This window comes from Panthera uncia, chromosome X, assembly GCF_023721935.1.
Source record: "Panthera uncia isolate 11264 chromosome X, Puncia_PCG_1.0, whole genome shotgun sequence".
NCBI classification, from domain to species: domain Eukaryota; kingdom Metazoa; phylum Chordata; class Mammalia; order Carnivora; family Felidae; genus Panthera; species Panthera uncia.
The window spans coordinates 76,738,867-76,766,185 of NC_064817.1; the positions used below are offsets into that span (position 1 = coordinate 76,738,867).

The following is a 27,319-nucleotide window of genomic DNA, read 5'->3' on the forward strand; positions in this document are numbered from 1 at the left end:
TATTTGTTTGGAGAATAAGACCACAGAGGTAAAGTGCGATTTCATCCCATTATATGTAAGGTACATGTGATCAACATGTCCTATCACTGATAATGTTAATCTTGATCACCTGGCTTGAATAGTAATGCATGCCAGGTTTCTCCATCACATAATTACTTTTAAACTCTTTCCATATATTATACTTTGGAAGTGAGTAATTAAGTTAAACCCTCACTCAAGGAGGTGAAATTAAGTTTTGCTTTCTGGAAGTAAAGTTATCTGCATAAATTATGCATGTGTTTTGTCTGTTCTCCTTTACTTATTCATCTGTGTATTTATTTATTCAATAATTTATTTATGTCTGTTTGGACTCGTGTATATTTATTTTATACTTCAGTTATAATCTAATACTCCACCATTTATTTTGTTCAACAGAGTACTCTGGTTTTGGTCATTGGGAGCCCTTTCAGGTAGGCTCCTGTGTCCCTTTGACATACCCTTATTTTTTTGAGCACTCCTTAATTTATGGCACTATAAAATGTGCTGGGCTCACCCTATATATCTCATGCCCCAGCCCTAAGATTAGCCATTTCTTCAAGAAGCCTTATCTCCTTTTATTAGAGAATAGTATTGAAAACCAAAATCTTGCCTACCATCACTTTTCCCCTTTCCTCCGATAACTCCTTTTCTAGACTTATCTAACTCCTCACAAGCCCAGTACAATCATGTTGCTTCCACCTTATTTCCATCTCTGTCAACTCCATTGGAAATGTGTACCACCCCCAGCCTTAGCCTTAACCTAATCAATTGAAGCACTACTTTGCTTAAAAGTAGTAAGAAAAGACCTTGAAGGGAAAGCAGGAGAGACTGGAAATACAAAATAACATGCTCTTGGCCTAAAGCACAATTTATAACCAAATAAAAGGATCAGAGGTAAATTAAACAAAAATATTTTATGGGAGAATTTTGATTACTTCATAAAAAAATAATTCCTCATAATACAATGCAACAGAAACAAGTTAAACCTGAGCAGGCAACTAACACATACTCATATCAGCACAAGTATTCAAATGATATAAATGTGAAAAATTGATAAGCAGAAAAATTTTAGATTTTCACATATTGGTAGTAATGTTTTCAGAATATCTTTGTGAAACATTCTTTTAACATCCCAAAGGTATAGATATTTTTGAAAGACCAGATGGCCAGTAATTTGTGATTTAAAGAAAAAAAAGTATAACTTAGGCTTCACTACCATGAACACTGAGTCACGGATTACTAGTTATCCTGACTTCCTTCAAGAAGCATGCCTATTGAACAAGCCTAGCAAGATATAGCCACTACAGATTAATAGAAAAGGATAAAAAACTTATCAGGATACTTTCTTAAAAATAGATTTAAAATAAAGACTGTTTTGACTGTGAAAGTTACATCTCTTTAAGGAAAATTCAAACTTTCTTTGTGCAATTCAACATCCTTGATTATGAAATAAAGTCACATTCTTAGGGGAGAAAGTGTTCTTTTTGAAAATATTTTTCATAAACAATTCCTTTACGGGTGTTAACAAATATTTAGTAATTTTCACATTGCATAAAAGCCAAAATGACCTTTGATTTATGCCAAATATCTTGATAAATCCTATAAATTTAATTTTACTTATCTTAAACATAAAAAGTAAAAACAAAAAGAAACTCAGACCTGTTCTTAGCCCAGTTTCAGATTGACACAATCAGTATTTCTTGGTTAAAAAACTCATGAAGGCACATTTTAAAGTTATTTAAAAGAAAATAGATTTTTCCCCTTCAGTCTTCCTGTGGATAAAATAGATTTGAATCAAAAGGGGATTTTACTTGAAACCTTGTGTTCCAGGTCAAGAAATAAAGCCAATAAGGTGCCCCCTGATAGGATCCAGAGGAAAAACTAGAGATGTTTTTAAGGACAAAAGGAAGGAAACATTTGAAAATTTTTGTCTTTTTTATGCTCTTTTCTTAAATTAAATAAGGTTAGTTTTAAGATGAGTTTCTCATTTCCTCTTTGAAATTACATGATGAACATGAGAAGCATAAAACACAGCATGTGTTTCAAATGGCATGTTGTAAACTAATCCAAGCCAGAAAGATGGAGGCAAAAAGAATAATCGTGCTTTCATTAACACCTTCCCTCTGGAATACTGACCAAAATTATGAATAGTGTTTTCTCTTAAGAAAAAAATGGATTCTCATGCTTTGGTACTAATGCTGACTAACTAAAATTGCAAAGGAGGATGTAACATGAAGAAAATAGCCATATTGGAGGCACAAGAATTGAACCTATTGAGACAGGAAAACAAACAAAAAAAGGAGAAACAAACTGAGTCTCAGAGAGGATATTTTCTGCCACAAGATGAAAAATGAATTCAAAGAAAAAATGGTTTTAGGAATTAAGAGAAATGACAGTGAAAGGCAAACGTACTTGCAACTTGGTATATACAGACAGATAAACTGAAAGGAGAATCTAAGTGATAGTAATACGGCATATCTTTAATTTTAGTGGCTGGACATGGCTATGGCTACAAAAATTGAAAAGGAAAACATCTGACAATTTCAAGGATAAAATTAATCTCTATACATAGCCGCTTACATTATTCATGTCCAGATAGATCCCAGATAATGTGTTGCATGTTATAAATTCCACTGGTATTGATAATCTGATTGTATACTTATTTTTTTAAATTTTGTTGGTGTCATTGGGAATTCTTAAAATAACTTTAAAAAGTTATTTTTAAAATAAGCCTTAGAGGAAAATAATAAATATGGACAGAAAAGGTCACTTCCCCAGAATTAACATCTACACCATTCATATATACTAAGGCCCCCCAAAAAGAATGGAAAAACTATCAGTTATAAGAACTATACTCAGAAAATGTCACCATGGGCAATGTTTCATCATTTTAAGAACACCTACACAAATACCTTAGTTTTCTTTTGTGCTTTTCTCAATTCCTTCTCTTACACATGCCATAAGTGTTTGGGATTTCATTCTTTCCACATTGAATACAAAAGTTCTTTCTCTCAATGACTATTTTGAATAGAAAAATTATATATATTATGTCCAATTACAAAGATGTCTTCATTTGTAGACACACACCCATCTAAAAATAACTTGAACAATTCCAAACTAACTTCTTCTAGTTTTGTCAACTTACTTGTGTAAATGAGATAAGGTTAATTTTGACAACATTTTTTAAATGCTTAATTTAAATTGGGGGACACTTATGTATAAACAGAAATTTTCAAATGCTCCATAATGTTTATAAACTTATCCATGTAAGGAATTTGTGAAAACATGTACTTTATGTACTTTTCAATGATTGATTAATGGCTAATATTAGTGTAATCTGAAACTCATGGAATAAATATTTCCCTGCGATGTAAAAATTTATTGGATCAATAGTGGAGTGTATAATCATAAAAATATACTAGGGAGGCCCCCCCACCCCGTTGGTTCAGTTTCCACTAAATGTAAGAGAGCCATCCAACTATTGTTAAAATTTAACCTTGGCTAACATTATCTATGATGTTTTCTTTATAAAATAGTGTATATGTATGGATATCTGCATATCTTTTGATACACCATCACACACATGCACACACGCACACACACACATTAAAAGTAGGATGATATAGAAGGCTTGGGAAGACAGTGGAGTAGGAGGATCTTAAGCTCACATTGTCCCATGTTTCCAACTAGGTATCATTAACACCCAAGTAAATAAAATGGGGAGAAATCCAAAGACTGGCAGAACAAATTCCACAAATAAATGTAGAGAATAAGCCATATCTCAGAGGTTAGAAAGGGCAGAAATCATGGTAAGGAGCTGCCTGCAGGAGGGAGGAAGCTGTGGTCACAGAGAAAGGAAAACACCAGGGAGCCCACATGAGGAAAACAAATTCCCATAACATCTGGCCTTGAAAACCAGAGTGGCTGAATTCTGTGACTTTGTATAACTAGCAGGACCTGGAGCCTAGAGTTCTAAAAGTCAGCTAATTCAGCACTAGGCTAGATGGGAGGGCAGGTGAGAGCTGGGTGCCTGCCTTTAAAGAGACAACAGCCTGAGGAGAGGTAACATAGAAGCAGCAGCTTTCACAACAGGAAGAAAATCTGTTTATACTGATTTCAGGGTATGTTGGGGGACTTCTTTGGGGAAAAAGGAGTTGGCAGGTACCATTTTCTTCCCCCATCCTCACCATATACACAGAGCTACCCACAGGAAATGGCTCTGCACAGATACTCCCTACCTACCCTGCTAGCTGTGCACCCCACCCATGAGTTCTCTTGAGGACACACCCACTCCAAACCTGCTGGCCTCAGCCTGGGCTAAGCAAAAATTTTGTTAATGCCCCATGCACCCTGCCCAGCCACTGCCATACATACCCTGCCCCTCCCCCCACCAGTGGCCACTACATTTCAAGGAATCAGGCCTAGGATTAGCGGCTCAGTGCAAATTTTGACAAAGTCACACATACATTCTGCCCAGGCACCATACATACAGATCTGTACACCCCCAGCAACTATTACCACTACCTCACACCTACGTCCTGGGGACCAATGGGATGTGAGAGATCCTGCCTAGGACTAGCAGCTCAGTGCAAATTTTGCAAATACCACTGCCCTTATGTAGTCACACCTCCTCAGAGCCTTCCTGCCAGGATCTCACTAACATCACATAGAGCAAGCACAACCCAAAAGTGGCAAAGAGTCTGTGGACATCTGGATTGAAAGGAAAGTGACTCAGACACAATAGGAGGACACAAGCAACACACTTAGGAGACTCTCTTGAAGTGCTAAGTTCTGGTGAACAGGGACACTACACTGCAGCCTACTACAGGACCTCTTCATAGAGCCTCTATTTCCAAGAACAGAAGACATAGCTGACTTTCCAAAGACATAGAAACAGACTTGGAGAGGCAGACAAAATGAAGAGACACAGAAATATATCCCAAATTAAAGAACAAGAAAAACCATAGCAGGAGATCGAAGCAAAAGAGAAATAAATAACATGATTGATACTGAATTTAAAGTAATGATCATAAAGATACTCATTGCGCTTCAGAAAAGGGTGGAGGATATGAGTGAGACCCTTGACAAAAGATAAAAAAAAATAACATCAGAGATGAAGAACTCAAAAAATGCATTTAAACATACAATAGATGAATAAATACTAAGCTACAGGAAACAGAGGAACATATCCTGACCTGGAAGATAGAGTAGTGGAAAACAATCAAGCCGAACAGGTGAAAGACAAAAAACACTGCATGAGGAAAGACTTAGAGAACTCAGTGAAAAAAGAATGATAAAAATGATATTAGATTAAGGGAACTCAGTGACTCCATCAAGTGTGATAACAATGCATAATAGGGATTCCAGAAGAGTAAGAAAAGAGGGTTGAAAAATGTATTTGAAGAAATAATATCAGAAAACTTCCCAGATCTGTGGAGGAAAACAGAAATCCATATTCAGAAGGCACAGAAATCGCCCAACAAATTCAACTCAAGGAGGTCCACTCAAAGGAATATAGTAATCAAAATGGCAAAAAAAAAAAAAATAGTGATAAAGAATGTTAAAAGTTGCAAGAGAAAAGAAGACAATTGCATAAAAGGGAAACCCCATAAGGCTATCAACTGATTTTTCAGCAGAAATTGTGCAGGCCAAAAGGGAGCAGCATAATGTATTCAAAGTGCTAAAAGGGAAGAATTTGCAGCCAAGAGTAATTTATCCAGCAAAACTATCATTCAGAATAAAAGGAAAGAGAAAGAGTTCCTCAAACACAAGTTGAAAGAATTTATGATCACTGAAACAACCCTATAAGAAATGTTAAGGGGAACTCTGAGTGACAAAAAAAATCCATAAGTAAAACTAAGAAAAATAGGAAGCACAAGAGCAAGAAAATGTAAGTATATCTGTAAAAATAAGCCAAGAAAAGCAAAAAAATAAAAGGATATAAAATATTATGCCAAATATCTGAAATGTGGAAGGGAGAGGAGTAAAGAATGAGTTCAAAATTAAGTAATGGTGAGCTTAAAGTTATATGCAGACATTATATATAAGTCAAATATAACCACAAATAAAAAAACTGTAAGAAATATGCAAAAAATAGGAGTAGAAATTCAAGCATATCACTAAAGGAAACTAGCAAAACATGAAAAAGAGTAAGAAGAAAGGATCAGAGAAAAACTACAAAAACAACTACAAAACAAGAAACAAAATGACAATAAATACATATCTATCAATAACTACCTTGAATGTAAATGAACTAAGTGCTACAATGAAAAGACATAGGGTGACAGATTGTATAAAAAACATTGACCCATCTATATGCTACTTACAAGAAACCCATTTCAGACCAAAAGACACCTGCAGACTGAAAGTAAGAGGATGAAAAAACGTTGATGAAAGTGAATGTAAAACAAAGCTTCAGTAGACACACTTCTACAAAGGGGCACCAAAGTGGCTCAGTTGGTTAAGCATCTGACTCTTGGTTTCATCTCAGGTCATGATCTCACAGTTCATGGGTTCAATCCCCACGTTGGGCTCTGCAGTGACAGTGTGGATCCTGCTTGTGATTCTCTCTCTCTCTTCTCTCTCTTTCTCTCTCTCAATAAATAAATAAAACAAAGAAATACTTCTATAAGACAAAATAAACTTTCAAACAAAGTCTGTAAAGAAAGATAAAGAAGACACTATATAATAATAAAAGGGAAAATCCAACAAAGATATGTAACAATTTTAAATATATGTATGCACCCAATATGGAAGCACCCAAATACATAAAACAGTTGGTAACAAACATAAAGGAACTAATTGATAGTATACAATTAAAGTAGGGGACTTTAACACACTACTTACATTGATGGACAGACCATGCAAACAGAAGGTCAAGAAGGAAACAATGACTGTGAATGACATAGGAATAGATGTATTTAACATATATATTCAGAACATTCCACCCTAAAAAAACAGACTACATATTCTTTTCAAGTGCACATGGAACGTTCTCCAGCATAGATCACATACTAGCCCACAAAATAAGCCTCAAAAAATTCAAGAAGATGAAAGTAATACCATGCATCTTTTCTGACCACAATGCTATGAAATTAGAAATCAACCACAAGAAAAAATCTGGAAAGACTACAAACGCATGGAGGTTAAATAACATGTTATTAAACAATGAATGTGTCAACCAAGAAGTAAAAAAAAAATTACGTGAGAAACAAAAGAAAATAAAAACACAACAGTCCAAACCCTTTGGGATGCAGCAAAAGCAGTTCTAAGAGGGAAGTTGGAGGCAATATAGGCCTACCTAAAGAAATAAGAAAAACATCAAATAAATAATCTAACCTTACACCTAAAGGAGCTAGAAAAAGAACAAAAAAAACCATAAAATAATAAATAATAAAGAATTAGGGCAGAAATAAATGATATAGAAACTAAAGACAATGGAAAACATCAATCAAACCAGGAGCTGATTCTTTAAAAAGATCAACAAAATTGATATGCCTTTAGCCAGAATTGTCAAAAGAGACAGAGAGAGAGATAAAGGACTTAAATAAACAAAATCACCAAAGAAAGAGGAGAAATAACAACCAATGCTACAAAAATACCAGAAATTAAAAGAGAATATTGTGAAAAACTATATACCAACAAATTAGATAACCTGGGAGAAATGGATATTTTCCTAGAAACATAAACTACCAAAACTAAAGTAGGAAGAAATATAAATTTTGAACAGACCAATTACCAACAAAGACACTGAATCAGTAATAGTAATAAAAGAAAAAAAATTCCCATAATACAAAAGTCCAGGACCAGTCAGCTTCACAGGCAAGTTCTACCAAATAAAGACGAGTTAATACCCATTCCACTCAAATTATTTCAAAAAAATAAAAAAGGAAGGAAAAGTTTGAAATTAATTCTATGAGTTATCACCCTGATAACAAAAGCAGATGAAAACACCACAAAAATAAATATAGACAATAACTGTAATGAACATGGACCCAGTAATCCTCAACAAAATACTAGCAAACTGAATTGAACAATACATTAAAATAGTCATTTACCCTGACCAAGAGGAATTTATTCCCTGGATACAAGACTGGTTCAATACTCAAAAGTCAATGTGATATGTCACATCATTAAGAGAAAGGATAAAAACAGTATGATGATTTCAATAGACAGAGAAAGCATTTCACAAAGTACAACATCTACTCATGATAAAAATCCTGAACAAAGTAGGTTTAGAGGCCCTCAACATAATAAGGGGCATATATGAAAAAAATACAGCTAACATCATGCTAAATAGATAAAAAATGAAAGCTTTTCCTCTAAGGTCAGGAATAAGATCAGTATTTCCATTCTCATCACTTTTACTCAACAGAATACTGGAAGTCCTGACCACAGCAATCAGACAACAAAAAGAAATAAGCATCCAAATTGGTAAGGAAGAAGTAAAACTTTCACTATTTGAAGATGATGTAATACTACATATAGAAAACCTTAAATACTCCACCAAAACACAAGTAGAACTGATAAATTCAGAAAAGTCATGGGGCGCCTGGGTGGCTCATTTGGTTAAGTTAGTGACTCTTGATTTCAGCTGAGGTCTTGATTTCAGGGTTCTTGAGACTAAGCCCCATGTCAGGCTCCACACTAACAGCATGGAGCCATGGAGCCAGCCAGCTTGGGATTCATTCTCTCTCTCTCTCTCTTCCTTTCTGCTCCTCCCCTGCTCATTCTTCCTCACCTCCACTCTCTCCCTCTTAAAATAAAATAAATTTTAAGAAATAGGAAGGCACAGGATACAAAATCAATGTGCAAAACTCTGTTGTATTTCTATACAAAAATAATGAAGTACCAGAAAAAGAAATTAGGAAAATAATCCCATTTATAATTGTACCAAAAATAATAAAATACCTAGGAATAAACTTAAAGAGGTGAAAAACTTTTACACAAAACTATGCAACACTAATGAAAGGAACTTAAAATGAACTAAAGATATGTAAAGACATTCCATGCTTATGGATAATAATAGAAAATATTGTTGAAATGCCTATACTACCCAAAGTAATCTACATATTTAATGCTATCCCTAGAAAGATATCAATACATTTTCACAACACTAGAAGAAATAATTCTAAAATTTGTATGGAACCACAAAAGAACCTGAATAGCCAAAGCAATTTTGAAACAGAAAAGCAAAGCTGGACACATGATAATTTCAAACTTTAAGTTATATTACAAAGCTGTAGTGATTAAAACAGTATGGTACTGACACAAAAGTAGACATATATATCAATAGAACAGTGAATAAAACTCAGAAATAAACCCACAACTATGTAGTCAATTGACCTTTGACAAAACAAGAAAGTGTATCCAATATGAAAAATAATAGTCTCTTCAACAAATGGTGTTGGGAAAACTGGACAGCAGCAGGCAAATGAATGAAACTGGACCACTTCCTTACATCATACACAAACATAAATTCATAATGGATCGAAGGCCTAAATGTGAGACCTTAAACCACTAAAATCCTAGAAGAGAGCACAGGCAGTAACCACTTTGACATGAATGATAGGAACTTTTTTCAAGATATGTCTCCTGAGACAAGGGAAACAAAAGCAGAAATTAATGATTCAGGATACATCAAAATAAATAGCTTCTGATCACATTAAAAAAAAAAAGCTTCTGCACAGCAAAGGAAACAACAAAATTAAAAGGCAACCTACAGAATGGGATAAAATATGTGCAAATGACATATCCAATAAAGGGTTAGTACCTAAAATATATAAACAACTTCTACAACTCAACACCCAAAGAACAAATAATCCAATTATAAAAATGGGCAGAAGACATGTACATACATTTCTCCAAAGAAGACATGCAGATGGCCAAAAAAATTGAAAATATGTTCATCATCACTTACCATCAGGGAAATGCATATCAAAACTACAATGACATATCACTTCATACCTGTCAGAATGGCTAAAATCAATGACACAAGAAACAACAGGTGTTGGCAAGGATGTGGAGAAAGAGGAACCCTTTTGCACTGCATGCAGGAATGCAAACTGGTGCTGTCACTTTGGAAAACAGTATGGAGGCTCCCCAAAAAATTAAAATTAGAGCTACTCTATCATCAACTTCTTTAATTTCCGGGTTGACCCATTCATTCTTTACTAGGATATTCTTTTTATTTTATTTTATTTTTTATTTTTAAAAATGTACATCCAAATTAGTTAGCATATAGTGAAACAATGATTTCAGGAGTAGATTCCTTAATGCCCCGAACCCATTTAGCTCATCCCCCCTCCCACAACTCCTCCAGCAACCCTCAGTTTATTCTCCATATTTATGAGTCTCTTCTGTTTTGTCCCCCTCCTGTTTTTATATTATTTTTGTTTCCCTTCCCTTATGTTCATCTGTTTTGTCTCTTAAAGTCCTCATATGAGTGAAGTCATATGATTTTTGTCTTTCTCTCACTAATTTCACTTAGCATAATACCATCCAGTTCCATCCACGTCATTGTAAATGGCAACATTTCATTCTTTTTGATTGCCAAGTAATACTCCATTGTGTGTGTGTGTGTATATATATATATATATATATATGTATATATACCACTTTTTCTTTATCCATTCATCCATCAATGGACATTTGGGCTCTTTCCATACTTTGGCTATTGTTGATAGTGCTGCTATAAACATGGGGGTACATGTGTCCCTTTGACACAGCACACCTGTATCCCTTGGACAAATGCCTAGTAGTGCAATTGCTGGGTCGTAGAGTAGTTCTATTTTTAGTTTTTTGAGGAACCTCCATACTGTTTTCCAGAGTGGCTGCACCAGCTTGCATTGCCACCAACAATGCAAGAGAGATCCTCTTTCTCTGCATCTTTGCCAACCTCTGTTGTTGCCTGAGTTGTTAATGTTAGCCATTCTGACAGGTGTAAGGTGGTATATCATTGTGGTTTTGATTTGTATTTCCCTGATGATGAGTGATGTGGAGCATTGTTTCATGTGTCGGTTGGCCATCTTAGGATATTCTTTAACCTCCTTGTATTTGTGGTCGTTCCAGTTTTTTTCTTCTGGTTGACTTCAAGTTTCATAGCATTGTGGTCACAAAATATGCATAGTATGATTTCAGTCTTTTTGTGCCTGTTGAGGCCTCATTTGTGACTTAATATGTGATCTATTCTGGAGAAAGAATGTCCCATGTGCGCTAGAAAAGAATGTGTATTCTGCTTCTTTACAATGAAATGTTCTGAATTTATCTGTTAAGTCCATCTGGTCCAGTATGTCATTCAAAGCCACTGTTGTCTTATTGATTTTCTGCTTAGATGATCTGTCCCTTGCTCTAAGTGGAGTGTTAAAGTCCCCAACTATTATTGTATTATTATCAATGAGTTCCTTTATTTTAGCTATTGTTTTATACATTTGGAAGTTCCAAGTTGAGGGCATAAATAGTTACAATTGTTAGGTCTTCTTGCTGGATAGTCCCCTTTCTATGGTATAGCATCCTTCTTCATCTCTTATTACAGTCTTTGGTTTAAAGTTCAGTTTTTCTGGCATAAGCATTCCTACTCTGGATTTCTTTTGAGATCCATTTGCATGATAAATATTTTTCTATCCCCTCACTTTCAATCTGCAGGTATCTTTAGGTCTAAATGGTCTCTTGTAGGCAGCATATAGATTTTTTTTTTATCCATTTGGACACCCTATGTGTTTTCACTGGAGTGTTTAGTTAATTTACATTCAGAGTAATTTTTGGTAGGTATGTATTCAGCACCATTTTCCTTTACTTTTTTTTTTAATCATTGTTTCTGGAGATGTTCTCTGTTCCTTTATAGTCTTTGTCTATTTTGGTCTTTCTTTCCCATTTAAAGGGTTCCCTTTAAGATTTCCTGCTGGGATGGGTTAACAGCCACAAACTCTTTTAATTTTTGTCTGTGAAACTTTTTATCTCTCCTAATATAATTATAGCCTGGCTGGATAGAGTATTCTTGGATGCAGATTTTTCCCATTCAGCACATTGTATATATCATGTCATTCACTTCTGGCTTGCCATGGTTCTGTGGAGACATCTGCTGCTAACCTTATTGGTCTTTCCTTGTAATTTAGGAACTTCTTTTGTCTTGGTACATTTAGAATTTTTTTTAAATTTATTTCTATATTTTGCAAACTTAACTATAATATATCTTGGTGTTGATCTGCTTTTGTTGATTTTAGTTAAATTGTACCTTTATTTTTAAAATTTACATCCAAATTAGTTAGCATATAGTGAAACAATGATTTCAGGAGTAGATTCCTTAATGCCCCGAACCCATTTAGCCCATCGCCCTCCCACGACCCCTCCAGCAACCCTCTGTTGGCCATCTGGATGTCTTCCTTGGAGAAGTGTCTATTCATGTCTTTTTCCCATTTCCTCACTGGATTCTTTCTTTTTTGGGTGTTGAGTTTGATAAGTTCTTTATAGATTTTGGATACTAACCCTTTATCTGATATGCCATTTGCAAATATCTTCTCCCATTCTGTTGGTTGCCTTTAGTTTTGTTTCCTTTGCTGTGCAGAAGGTTTGTATTTTGATGAGGTCCCTGTAGTTCATTTTTGCTTTTGTTTCCCTTGCCCCTTGAGACGTATTGAGTAAGAAGTTGCTGCGGCCAAGATCAAAGTGGTTTTTGCCTGCTTTCTTCTCGAGAATTTTGATGGCTTTCTGTGTTTCATTGAGGTCTTTCATCCATTTTGAGTTTATTTTTGTGTATGGTGTAAGAAAGTGGTCCAGGTTAATTCTTCTGCATGTCGCTGTCCAGTTTTCCCAGCACCACTTGCTGAAGAGACTGTCTTTATTCCATTGGATATTCTTTCCAGCTTTGTCAAAGATTCCTTGGCCATACGTTTTTGGGTCCACTTCTGGGTTCTCTATTCTGTTCCATTGATCTGAGTGTCTGTTCTTATGCCAGTACCATACTGGCTTGATGATTACAGCTTTGTAGTACAGCTTGAAGTCTGGGATTGTGATGCTTTCTGATTTGGTTTTCTTTTTCAAGATTGCTTTGGCTATTTAGGGTCATTTCTGGTTCCATACAAGTTTAAGGATTATTTGTTCTAGCTCTGTGAAGAATGCTGGTGTTACTTTGATAGGGATTGCATTGAATATGTAGATTACTTTGGGTAGTATCAACATTTTAACAATATTTATTCTTCCTATCCAGGAGCATGGAAACTTTTTCCATTTTTTTGTGTCTTCTTCAATTTCTTTCATAAGCTTTCTATAGTTTTCAGTGTGTAGATTTTTCACCTCCTTGGATAGATTTATTCCTAGGTATTTTATGGTTTTTTGTGCAACTGTAAATGGGATCGATTCCTTGATTTCTCTTTCTGTCACTTCATTGTTGGTATATAAGAATGCAACTGATTTCTGTGCATTGATTTTATATTCTGCAACTTTGCTGAATTCATGGATCAGTTCTAGCAGTTTTTTTTGGCGGAATCTTTTGAATTTTCCATATAGAGTATCATGTCATCTGCGAAGAGTGAAAGTTTGACCTCCTCCTGGCCTATTTGGGTACCTTTGATTTCTTTGTGTTGTCTGAATGCTGAGGCTAAGACTTCCAATACTATGTTGAATAACAGTGGCGAGAGTGGACATCACTGTCTTATTCCTGACCTTAGGGGGAAATCTCTCAGTTTTTCCCCATTGAGGATGATATTAGCATTGGGTCGATATTAGCATTAGCATTTGATGATCTCGAGTTGTGCTCCATCTATCCCTACTTTCTTGAGGGTTTTTATCAAGAAAGGATGCTGTATTTTGTCAAATGCTTTCTCTGCATCTATTGAGAGGATCATATGGTTCTTGTCCTTTCTTTTATTGATGTGATGAATCACGTTAATTGTTTTGCAGGTATTGAACCAGCCCTGCATCCCAGGTATAAATCCCACTTGGTCGTTGTGAATAATTTTTTCAATGTATTGTTGGATCCGGTTGCCTAATATCTTGTTGACGATTTTTGCATCCATGTTCATCAGGGAGTTTGGTCTATACTTCTCCTTTTTAGTGTGGTCTCTGTCTGGTTTTAGAATCAATGTAATGCTGGCTTCAAAGAAAGTGTTTGGAAGTTTTCCTTCCATTTCTATTTTTTGGAACAGTTTCAAGAGAATAGGTGTTAATTCTTCCTTAAATGGTTGGTAGAATTCCCCTGAAAAGCCATCTGGCTCTAGACTCTTGTTTTTTGGCAGATTTTTGATTACTAATTTGATTTCCTTACTAGTTATGGGTCTGTTCAAATTTTCTATTTCTTCCCGTTTCAGTTTTGGTAGTGTATATGTTTCTACGAATTTGTCCATTTCTTCCAGATTACCCATTTATTGGCATAGAATTGCTCATAATATTCTCTTATACTGTTTTTATTTCTGCTGTGTTGGTTGTGATCTCTCTTTTTCATTCTTGTTTTATTTATTTGGTCCCTTTCCTTTTTCTTTTTGATCAAACTGGCTAGTGGTTTATCAATTTTGTTAATTCTTTCAAAGAACCAGCTTCTGGTTTCATTGATCTGTTCTACTGTTGTTTTTTTTTTTTTTTTTTTTTTTTTTTTTGGTTTTGATAGTATTAATTTCTGCTCTAATCTTTATTGTTTCCTGTCTTCTGTTGGTTTGGGGTTTTATTTGCTGTCCTTTTTCCAGCTCCTTAAGGGGGAAGTTTAGGTTGTGTATCTGACATCTTTCTTCCTTCTTTAGGAAGGCCTGGATTGCTATACACTTTCCTCTTATGACCGCCTTTGCTGCGTCCCAGAGGTTTTGGGTTGTGATGTTATCATTTTCATTGACTTGCATATACTTTTTAACTGCTTGGCTAGCCCATTCATTCTTTACTAGGATGTTCTTGAGTCTCCAAGTATTTGTTACCTTTCCAAATCTTTTCTTGTGGTTGATTTCGAGTTTCACAGCATTGTGGCCTGAAAATATCCATGGTATGATCTCAATAATTTTGTACTTACTTAGGGCTGATTTGTGTCCCAGTATATAGTCTATTCTGGGGAACATTCCATGTGCACTGGAGAAGAATGTATATTCTGCTCTTTCAGGATGAAATGTTCTGAATATATCTGTTAAGTGCATCTGGTCCAGTGTGTCATTCAAAGCCATTATTTCCTGGTTGATTTTTTTCCTTAGATGATCTGTACATTGCTGTGAGCCGGGTTTTGAAGTCTCCTACTATTATGGTATTACTATTGATGAGTTTCTTTACGTTTGTGATTAATTGATTTATATGTTTGGGTGCTACCACATTTGGCAGGTAAATGTTTACAATTGTTAGATCTTGGTCTATAGACCCCTTGATTATGATATAATGCCCTTCTGGATCTCTTGATACCATCTTTATTTTAAAGTCTAGATTGTCTGATATAATTATGGCTACTCCAGCTTTCTTTTGTTGACCATTAGCATGATAGATGGTTCTCCATCCCCTTACTTTCAATCTGTAGGTGTCTTTAGGTCTAAAGTGGTCTCTTGTACACAGCATATAGATGGATCTTGTTTTCTTATCCATTCTGTAACCCTATGTCTTTTTATTGGAGCATTGAGTCCATTGACATTTATAGTGAGTAGTGAAAGATATGAATTTATTGTCATTATGATGCTTGTAGAGTTGGAGTTCCTGGTGGTGTTCTCTGGTACTTTCTAATCCTTTGTTGTTTTTGGTCTTTTGGTCTTTTTGTTTTTGTTTTTGTTTTTCATCTTTTCACCCCTGAGAGAGTCCCCCTTAAAATTTCTTGCAGGGCTGGTTTAATGGTCACAAACTCCTTTAATTTTTGTTTGTCTGGGAAACTTGTTATCTCTCCTTCTATTTTGAATGACAGCCTTGCTGGATAAAGAATTCTTGGCTGCATATTTTTCTGATTCAACACACTGAATATATCCTGCCACTCCTATCTGTCCTGCCAAGTTTCTGTGGATAGTTCTGCGGCAAACCTGATCTGTCTTCCCTTGTAGGTTAGGGACTTTTTTTCCCTTGTTGTTTTCATGATTCTCTCCTTGCCTGAGTATTTTGTGAATTCGATTATGATATGCCTTGTTGATGGTCGGTTTTTATTGAATCTAATGGGGGTCCTCTGTGAATCCTGGATTTTGATGTCTGTGTCTTTCCCCAGGTTAGGAAAGTTTTCCGCTATGATTTGCTCACATAACCCTTCTACATCTATTTCTCTCTCTTCCTCTTCTGGGATCCCTATGATTCTGATGTTGTTCCTTTTTAATGAGCCTCTGATTTCTCTAATTCTTAAATAGTGCTCTTTTTCCTTAATCTCCCTCTTTTTTTCTTCTTCGTTATTCTCTATAAGTTTGTCCTCTACATCGCTGATTCTCTGTTCTGCCTTGTCCATCCTTGACGCCACTGCATCCATCCGTGATTGCAGCTCAGTTATAGGATTTTTAATTTCATTCTGGCTATTTTTTACTTATTTTATCTGTGCAGAAAGGGATTCTAATCTATTTTCGACTCAAGCTAGTATTCTTATTACCATGATTCTAAATTCTGTTTCAGACATCTTGCTACAAATATGGAATGCTTCACGAATTTGCATGTCATTCTTGCACAGGGGCCATGCTAATCTTCTCTGTATCATTCCAATTTTAGTATACGTGCTGCTAAAGCAAGCACAGCTTTTGTTGATTTTGATGGGAGTTCTCTGTGTCCCTGGACCTGTATATCTGTTTCCTTCCACAGATTAGGGAAGTTTTCTATAATTGTTTCTTGAAATAAATTTTCTTCCCCCTTTTTCTGTCTTCTTCCCCTGGGACTCCTATGATGCAAATGCTATTATGTTTCTTGGAGTCATTGAGTTCCCTAATTCTACTTTATTGATCCAAGATTTTTCTTTCCGTCTTTTGTTCAGCTTCATTATTTTCCATAATCCCATCTTCTACATCACTTATTCATTCCTCTTCTTCCATTCTTGTGGTAATTCCATCCAGTCATTTTCAAATCTGTTATTGCATTTTTCATTTTGGCCTGTTTGTTTCTTAGCTCTTATCTCTATGGTAAGGGCCTCTCTGACGCTGTCCATGCTCTCCCGAAGTCCAGCTAGTATCCTTATGATTGTTGCTTTAAATTCTAGATCAGGCATATTACTTATATCTGTTTCTATTAGATCCCTGGCTGTGATATTTTCTTTTTCTTTCTTTTGGGATGAATTCCTCCATCTTGGCATTTTGTCTAAGTCGATGTCTTCTTTTCTGTGTTAGGAAAACCTGTTTGTTTCCTGTTACTGACAGTAATGACTTTATAAAGAAGAGGTCATATAATGTTCAGGACTGGTGCTCACGAAGTGTCTCTGGTGTGTACTTCATGAGCTCTGCTGCTGTGTTTTGGCAGCTCTATTCCTCAGGTCAGTCAGCTGCAGAGTTTCTCCTTGCTTTCAGTGAGCAGTGTTTGGACCTTGGCCAGAGTGTGTCGAGCTTCAACTATGTATGGTCTGGTCTGCTTGTTAGAAGATACCTAATGCTATTTCCACTAGAACTGAAGCTTTGCAGAATGCTATGGATAGTAGACATAAGTGCTTGTGGGTTTTTTTTTTTTTTTTTAATTTTGTCTTCGGTATTCTGGGGGAAGAGCTTGCTGAGCTGATCCTAAGGCATACCTGCCTGAGAAAAGCAGTACCAGCAGAACACAGGGGGTCCAGATTCGGTGTAAGCAGATTAGCCAGCCAATGTTGGCACTGTGCTGTTTACTGAAGTTGGTTTATTCTGAGCGGCAGGAGAGGGAAATTGCACCAGCCTGCTTCTTTGTCCCTGGAGAGGGGACTCTGCTTATTGCTCTCAGGAAGCACTTTCAGAGGAGCAAATAATTTCTCCTGTGTGTTACAGGCATTTTTCAGATTGCTGATTTCACACTGTCTCTGGTTCACTTGCCTGTCTGAAGCAGCACTGCACACCTTGGTCTCTACCCTAGTCAGGCCTGCTGACTTTTAAAAACTTTGGGGACCTTCTGTAATGAATACCTGTGTTAGTCCTCTGGGAAAAGGTTTCATTTCACTGTGACTGATGCAGCTTTGACCCAGAAGGTCAGTCATGTCAGAGCACAGGGGCATGGGATTTGGAGCAAAGCAAGCCAGTGTCCAGGATAGCCACCCTCAATAAGTGTCTCTGTGCCTATGCTGAAGGGCATGGGAACAATATGGTTCCTACCAGCTCTTTTGTCCACAGAGACGCAATGCCATCTCTCACAGATGTGTTCCAAGAATAGAGAACAGTCTCTCCCCATGCATCTTAAGCAGTCCTCAAAACGTGCCTTCTGCCCCTGGGTTACATGCCTGCCTTCTCTCAAGGAGTAGGGCAGCACACCATATGGCTCTATACCAGCCATGCTGTGGACCTATAAAACTCTAGTCTTTGAGCCTTACTGGTTGCAAAAACTCCTGAAAATCATCCCATCTCATTTTCCTAGCCACTGGCTTTGAGTACGTTCTCATGAAATCACCCGTGCACTTTTCTTTTTCTCTCTCACCTTTCTCCACAACCAGGGGTCCCACCCCTCTGAAGCACCTGTGATCTGTTTCTCCTCCAAACCATATCTCTGCAATTGCTACCTTCCTCTAACTGGCCTCTTCTCTCCCTCTTATTGTGTGGTTTGTTCTATCAGTCCTCAGTATGATTTCTTGACTATTCAGAATGATTTTATAGTTACCTAGCTGTGTTCAAGGAACGAGGCAAGCCTGGGGTCCTCCTACGATGCCACCTTCTTATTCCCTCTCTCCTTTTTAAAAAATTGTTTAATTAATTAATTAATTAATTTAGAGGGGGAGGGGTTAAGAAAGAATCCCAAGCAGGCTTACACCATCAGTGCAGAGAGCCAGATGCATGGTTTGATCCCATGAAACTTGAAATCATGATCTGAGCAAAAATCAAGAGTCAGATGCTTAACTAAGTTGGCCAGGCACCCCACTTCTCCTTTTTTATTTCTTCTTTGGCACTCTGGTGTTCAGGAGTATGTTTGTCAATTTCCACACATTTGTAAATTTTCCAATTTTCTTTCAGCTATTGATATCTAATTTCATTGCATTTTGGTTGGAAAAGGTGTGTGATATCATTTCAATATTCTTAAATTTGTAAGGCTTATTTTGTGACTAACATGTGATGTGTCCTAGAGAATGTTCCTTGTGTATTTGAGAAAAGTGTATTCTGCTGATGTTGAAAAAATTTCCTATATGTCTTTTTTATGTCCATTTGGTCTACAGTGTTGTTCAAGTCTACTGTTTCCTTATTGATTTTATCTCTAGATGATCTATCCATTGATTAACTGGTGTACTGAAGTCCCCAGCTATTAATGTATTGCTATTTTTCCTTTCAGTTCTGTTAATATCGGCTTTATATATATAGGGTTTTTGACATCGGTGGTGTGTGTGTAGATGATAGATAGATATTACATTTGCTGTACCCTTTTGATGAACTGACTCCTTTACCATTGTATATATATGACTTTGTCTCTTGTGACAATTTTTTATTTGATGTCTATTTTGTCTGATTTATGTATAGCTACTCCTGCTCTGTTTTGAATACCATTACGTGGAATATCTTTTTCCATCCCTTCATTTTCAGCCTATGTGTGTCCTTAATGCTACTCTGGGTCTCTTGTGTGCAGAACTTAGATTTTTTTAAATTCATTCAGTCATTCTAAGTCTTTTGTTTGGAGAGTTCAATCCATTTGCATTTAAAATAATTACTAATAGGCAAGGATTTACTATTACTCTTTTGTTCATTGTTTTCTGACTATTTTGTAGTTTTTTTGTTCTTTTCTTTCTATTTTGCTGTCTTCCTTTGCGATTGTATTTATTTGATTGATTGATTTACTTATTTTTAGTGGCATGCTTTGATTTCTTTCTCTTTATCTTTTGCGAGCCTACTACAGGTTTTTTTCTTTGTGATTACCCTGAGGTTTATATAAAACGTTTTATAGTTAAATAACACTTATTTGTAAAATAAGGAGGCTAGACTATTTGATTTATCTAATTTTGTTTTAATATCTGTTATTTTTAATCTGTTATTAATAATCTGTGATTATTAATAGTTAATTTTCAGTTCATTAGGTGAGTTATTGAATCCAGGAAGAACTTCGGTTTGAACAGAGAGGTTCAATCAACTGACTTATGAGGTTGTGGGATGGTGAAGGAAAAGTTAGGTAAGTTTCACAGGTAACTCAATACAGCATACCCCAAATGGAATTCACTGCTTTCTTCCCACCCAGGATTATCTCTCTCCAGTTTATTTCTCCACATAATTTTTATTTTATTTATTTTAATTTTTTTTATGTTTATATATTTTTGAGAGAGAGAGAGAGAGAGGGAGCAAGGGAGGGGGCAGAGAGAGAGGGAGACACAGATTCCAAAGCAGTCTCCAGGCTCTGAGTTTTCAGCACAGAGACCAACACAGGGCTTAAATTCACAGACTGTGAGATCAGGACCTGAGCTGAAGTCAGTTGTTCAACCAACTGAGCCACCCAGGCGCCCCCTCCACGTAATTTTGTAGAGTATCTTTGTAAACATACAAAATAAATTGTGACACTCCCCTTAAATATTTCAATACAATTGGCTGCCATGTGTGTCAGGATAAAGTCCAAACAATTTAACATTGGACCTGAAGTCCTACATTTTCTAGTTCCTGCCTATCTCTCTAGACACAACATAACTCCCATCATCTTCATATGCCCTATATTAAAGTTGTGTCTAATTAGTCTTCTACACACTCCTGTCTCTCTTTCTCACATGCATTCTCTTTCTCTTTTTCAGACCTTTATATAACTTGCAGCAAAACCAAAATAAAGTTTCATTAAGACAGAATTCTCTAAGAGAGTCCTTATCGGATTTTGTACAATCCAACCAACCAAGTCCTTAATAGTCAGGTAGAGGCGGCCCACTGTAAACACATTGATTTATAAGTATAAAGATATTTCAGCATAAAACTTTATTTGGGTAATGAAAGTATTTAAAATATCAATTCACTGTTCATAATAAAAAGTAAAAATGGTTTATTCTAAATGGACAAATACCAACATCCATAAAGGATAGAGAGTGAATCTGGATATTAACCTTAAGTGTTTCTCACTAAGGAAAACTAATAATCTTTATAATGGTTTAATTTTTTTATTGGACAAATTTAGTCTAGCTTGGTTTCTCTTTGTGTGTCCATTAATCTCATCCCATATGATTTTTTGGAACAGTTCCTTCCTGCTCCAATTTCTAATTCTAAATGGTAGAAATTTCTTATTATTTGCTTATGATCTTCAAATACTCAATATTTATCCACCAGTTTCACCAAAAGGATGTGCCTCCTTCCAATATGGCATGCAAATTTGTAGTTGATTTTAGAACATTTCTTGCTTCTTGACCCACAGATTATATATCTGCCTTCTCACGAGCAGCTGGAATCTCTCTGACATACTAACATCTAACATGTGTTGTGACAAAGAGGGCATTTTAAACTCCCTTTGCAATCTGAACTGGGGCTTAGAAAATAGGTGGAACTACAGATTCCACCTACAGCTACCTAAATAACCCAGAAAACCGCCAGAAGACTAACAGAATGGAGTCTTCAGACCAAGCACAGACGAGAGGCCCACGGAAGAGGGTAGGAAGGGCGGTGAGGCGGTGCGCGCTCCACAGACTGGCAGGAGGGAGCCGGGGTGGAGGGGCAGCCCGCTGGCCAAGCAGAGCCCCCAAGTCTGGCTTGCAAAAGCGGAGGGGCCGGACGGAGTGTGTTCGGACACCAACCTGGACTTGACATCCAGAAGGTTATAAGCTAACAGCTCTGCTTGGAGAATGAGAGGGCTGGAGGACAACAGGAGGGAGAGTTGCTGAGCCCCATATGACAGAGCTCAGCTTGGCGGGGAAAAAAGGCGCTCACCAGCGCCATCTCCCTCGCCCATAGACCAGCCAAAATCCCAAAGGGAACCAGTTCCTGCCAGGGAAATTGCTTGCATCGTGCAAACACCCAAAGCTGTGCTTCTGCGGATCCATCCCTTCAGCGGGTCTGACTCCCTCCTGGTGTCGCAGGGCCCCTCCCAAAGCGGATCTCCAAAGGAAAAGCGAGCTGAGCCTACCCCTCCTGCCCCTGTGCACCTTGCTGATCCACCCAGCTAATATGCCAGACGCCCAGCACCACAAGCTTGGCAGTCTGCAAGTAGCCCATTGGGCCACGCCACCCCAGAGTGAATCCTGCCCCTAGGAGAGGGGAAGAGAAGGCACACACCAGTCTAACTGTGGCCCCAGCAGTGGGCCGGGGGCAGACATCAGGTCGGACTGTGGCCCCACCCACCAACTCCAGTTATTCAAGACAGCACAGGGGAAGTGCCCCGCAGTTCTGCACCACTCCAGGGACTATCCAAAATGACAAAACGGAAGAATTCCCTCAGAAAAACATCCAGGAAATAACAACAGCTACCGAACTGATCAAAAATGATTTAAACAATATAACAGAAAGTGAATTTAGAATAATAGTCATAAAATTAATTGCTGGGCTTGAAAACAGTATAAAGGACACCAGAGAATCTCTTGCTACAGAGATGAAGGTACTAAGGAACAGCCAGGAGGAGCTAAAAAATGCTATCAAGGAGTTGCAAAATAAAATGGGACAACCACGGCTCGGATTGAAGAGGCAGAGGAGAGAATAGGGAACTAGAAGATAAAATTATGGAAATAGAAGAAGCTGAGAAAAAGAGAGATAAAAAAATCCAGGAGTATGAGGGGAAAATTAGAGAATTAAGTGATGCACTAAAGAGAAATAATATATGCATAATTGGTATTCCAGAGGAGGAAGAGAGAAGGAAAGGTGCTGAAGGTGTACTTGAAGAAATAATAGCTGAGAACTTCCCTGATCTGGGGAAGGAAAAAGGCATTGAAATCCAAGAAGCACAGAGAACTCCCTTCAGACGTAACTTGAATCGATGTTCTGCACAACATATCATAGTGAAACTGGCAAAATACAAGGATAAAGAGAAAATTCTGAAAGCAGCAAGGGATAAACGCACCCTCACATATAAAGGGAGACCTATAAGACTCGAGACCGATCTCTCTACTGAAACTTGGCAGGCCAGAAAGGAATGGAGGGAGAGCGTCAATGTGATGAACAGAAAAAATATGCAGCCGAGAATCCTTTATCCAGCAAGTCTGTCAGTTAGAACAGAAGGAGAGATAAAGGTATTCCCAAACAAACAAAAACTGAAGGAATTCGTCACCACTAAACCAACCCTACGAGAGATCCTAAGTGGGATCCTGTGAGACAAAGTACCAGAGATATCGCTACAAGCATGAAACCTATGGACATCACAATGACTCTAAACCCATATCTTTCTATAATAACACTGAATGTAAATGGACTAAATGCATCAATGAAAAGACATAGGGTATCAGAATGGATAAAAAAACAAGACCCATCTATTTGCTGTCTACAAGAGACTCATTTTAGATCTGAGGACACCTTCAGATTGAGAGTGAGGGGATGGAGAACTATTTATCAACCCACTGGAAGTCAAAAGAAAGCTGGAGTAGCCATACTTATATCAGACAAACTAAACTTTAAATTAAAGGCTGTAACAAGAGATAAAGAAAGGCATTATATAATAATTACAGGGTCTATCCATCAGGAAGAGCTAACAATTATGAATGTCTATGCGCCGAATACCGGAGCCCCCAAATATATAAAACAATTACTCATAAACATAAGCAACCTTATTGATAAGAATGTGGTAATTGCAGGGGACTTTAACAATCCACTTACAGAAATGGATAGATCATCTAGACACACGGTCAATAAAGAAACAAAGGCCCTGAATAATACATTGGATCAGATGGACTTGACAGATATATTTAGAAGTCTGCATCCCAAAGCAACAGAATATACTTTCTTCTCGAGTGCACATGGAACATTCTCCAAGATAAATCACATACTGGGTCACAAAACAGCCCTTCATAAGTATACAAGAATTGAGGTCATAGCATGCATGCTTTCAGACCACAATACTATGAAGCTTGAAATCAACCACAGGAAAAAGTCTGGAAAACCTCCCAAAGCATGGAGGTTAAAGAAAACCCTGCTAAAGAATGAATGGGTTAACCAGGCAATTAGAGAAAAAATTTAAAAAAATATATGGAAACAAACGAAAATGAAAATACAACAATCCAAATGCCTTGAGATGCAGCGAAGGCAGTCCTGAGAGGAAAATACATTGAAATCCAGGCCTATCACAAGAAACAAGAAAAATCCCAAGTACAAAATCTAACAGCACACCTAAAGGAAATAGAAGCAGAACAGCAAAGACAGCCTAAACCCAGCAAAAGAAGAGAAATAATAAAGATCAGAGCAGAAATAAACAATATAGAATCTAAAAAAACTGTAGAGCAGATCAACGAAACCAAGAGTTGGTTTTTTGAAAAAATAAACAAAATTGATAAACCTCTAGCCAGGCTTCTCAAAAGGAAAAGGGAGATGACCCAAATAGATAAAATCATGAATGAAAATGGAATTATTACAACCAATCCCTCAGAGATACAACCAATTATCAGGGAATACTAAGAAAAATTATATGCCAACAAACTGCACAACCTGGAAGAAATGGACAAATTCCTAAACACCCACACACTTCCAAAACTCAGTCAGGAGGAAATAGAAAGCTTGAACAGACCCATAACCAGCGAAGAAATTGAATCGGTTATCAAAAATCTCCCAACAAATAAGAGTCCAGGACCAGATGGCTTCCCAGGGGAGTTCTACCAGACGTTTAAAGCAGAGATAATACCTATCCTTCTCAAGCTATTCCAAACAATAGAAAGGGAAGAAAAACTTCCAGAATCATTCTATGAAGCCAGTATTACTTTGATTCCTAAACCAGAGACCCAGTAAAAAAAGAGAACTATAGGCCAATATCCCTGATGTATATGGATGCAAAAATTCTCAGTAAGATACTAGCAAATCGAATTCAACAGCATATAAAAACAATTATTCACCATGATCAAGTGGGATTCATTCCCCGGGCTGCAGGGCTGGTTCAACATTCGCAAATCAATCAATGTGATACATCACATTAATAAAAGAAAAGATAAGAACCTTATGATCTTGTCAATCAATACAGAAAAGGTCTTTGACAAAATTCAGAAACGTTTCTTTTTTTTTTTTTTCAGAAACGTTTCTTAATAAAAGCCCTCGAGAAAGTCTGGATAGAAGAAATATACTTAAACATGATAAAAGCCATTTATGAAAAGCCCACAGCTAACATCATCCTCAATGGGGAAAAACTGAGAGCTTTTTCCCTGAGATCAGGAACGCGACAGGGATGTCCACTCTCACCGCTGTTGTTTAACATAGTGTTGGAAGTTCTAGCATCAGCAATCAGACAACAAAAGGAAATCAAAGGCATCAAAATTGGCAAAGATGAAGTTAAGCTTTCACTTTTTGCAGATGACATGATATTATACATGGAAAATCCGATAGACTCCACCAGAAGTCTGCTAGAACTGATACATGACTTTAGCAAAGTTGCAGGATACAAAATCAATGTACAGAAATAAGTTGCATTCTTATACACTAATAATGAAGCAACAGAAAGACAAATAAAGAAACTGGTCCCATTCACAATTGCACCAAGAAGCATAAAATACCTAGGAATAAATCTAACCAAAGATGTAAAAGATCTGTATGCTGAAAACTATAGAAAGCTTATGAAGGTAATTGAAGAAGATATAAAGAAATGGAAAAACATTCCGTGCTCATGGATTGGAAGAATAAACATTGTCAAAATGTCAATACTACCCAAAGCCATCTAAACATTCAATGCAATCCCAATCAAAATTGCATCAGCATTCTTCTTGAAGCTAGAACAAGCAATCCTAAAATTCATACGGAACCACAAAAGGCCCCAAATAGCCAAGGTAATTTTGAAGAAGAAGACCAAAGCAGGAGGCATCACAATCCCAGACTTTAGCTTCTACTCCAAAGCTGTAATATTCAAGCCAGCATTGTATTGGCACAAAAACAGACACATAGACCAATGGAATAGAATAGAAACCCCAGATCTAGACCCGCAAAAGGATGGCCAACTCATCTTTGACAAAGCAGGAAAGAATATCCAATGGAAAAAAGACAGTCTCTTTAACAAATGGTGCTGGGAGAACTGGACAGCAAAATGCAGAAGATTGAAACTAGACCACTTTCTCACACCATTCACAAAAATAAACTCAAAATGGATAAAGGACCTGAATGTGAGACAGGAAACCATCAAAACCCTAGAGGAGAAAGCAGGAAAAGACCTCTCTGACCTCAGCCGTAGCAATTTCTTACTTGACACATCCCCAAAGGCAAGGGAATTAAAAGCCAAAATGAACTATTGGGACCTCATGAAGATAAAAAGCTTCTGCACAGCAAAGGAAACAACCAACAAAACTAAAAGGCAACCAACGGAATGGGAAAAGATATTTGCAAATGACATATCGGACAAAGGGGTCGTATCCAAAATCTATAAAGAGCTCACCAAACTCCACACCCAAAAAACAAATAACCCAGTGAAGAAATGGGCAGAAAACATGAATAGACACTTCTGTAAAGAAGACATCCGGATGGCCAACAGGCACATGAAAAGATGCTCAACGTCACTCCTCATCAGGGAAATACAAATCAAAACCACACTCAAATATCATCTCATGCCAGTCAGAGTGGCCAAAATGAAGAAATCAGGAGACTATAGATGCTGGAGAGGATGTGGAGAAACGGGAACCCTCTTGCACTGTTGGTGGGAATGCAAATTGGTGCAGCCGCTCTGGAAAACAGTGTGGAGGTTCCTCAAAAAATTAAAAATAGACCTACCCTATGACCCAGCAATAGCACTGCTAGGAATTTACCCAAGGGATACAGGAGTACTGATGCATAGGGGCACTTGTACCCCAATGTTTATAGCAGCACTCTCAACAATAGCCAAATTATGGAAAGAGCCTAAATGTCCATCAACTGATGAATTGATCAAGAAATTGTGGTTTATATACACAATGGAGTACTACGTGGCAATGAGAAAGAATGAAATATGGCCTTTCGTAGCAACATGGATGGAACTGGAGAGTGTTATGCTAAGCGAAATAAGCCATGCAGAGAAAGACAGATACCATATGTTTTCAGTCTTATGTGGATCCTGAGAAAGTTAACAGAAACCTATGGGGGAGGGGAAGGGAAATAAAAGGGTTAGAGTGGAAGAGAGCCAAAGCATAAGAGACTTTTAAAAACTGAGAACAAACTGAGGGTTGATGGGGGGTGGGAGGGAGGGGAGGGTGGGT

General features: G+C 37.1%; 1 non-coding gene across 1 annotated transcript; it reads right to left on the reverse strand.

Moving 5' to 3' along the window:
* Window positions 1–16,564: 16,564 nt before the first annotated feature.
* Window positions 16,565–16,671, reverse strand: LOC125932517 (U6 spliceosomal RNA). The gene has a single exon (XR_007460660.1). It is a non-coding gene; the product is annotated as a U6 spliceosomal RNA (small nuclear RNA).
* Window positions 16,672–27,319: the final 10,648 nt, after the last annotated feature.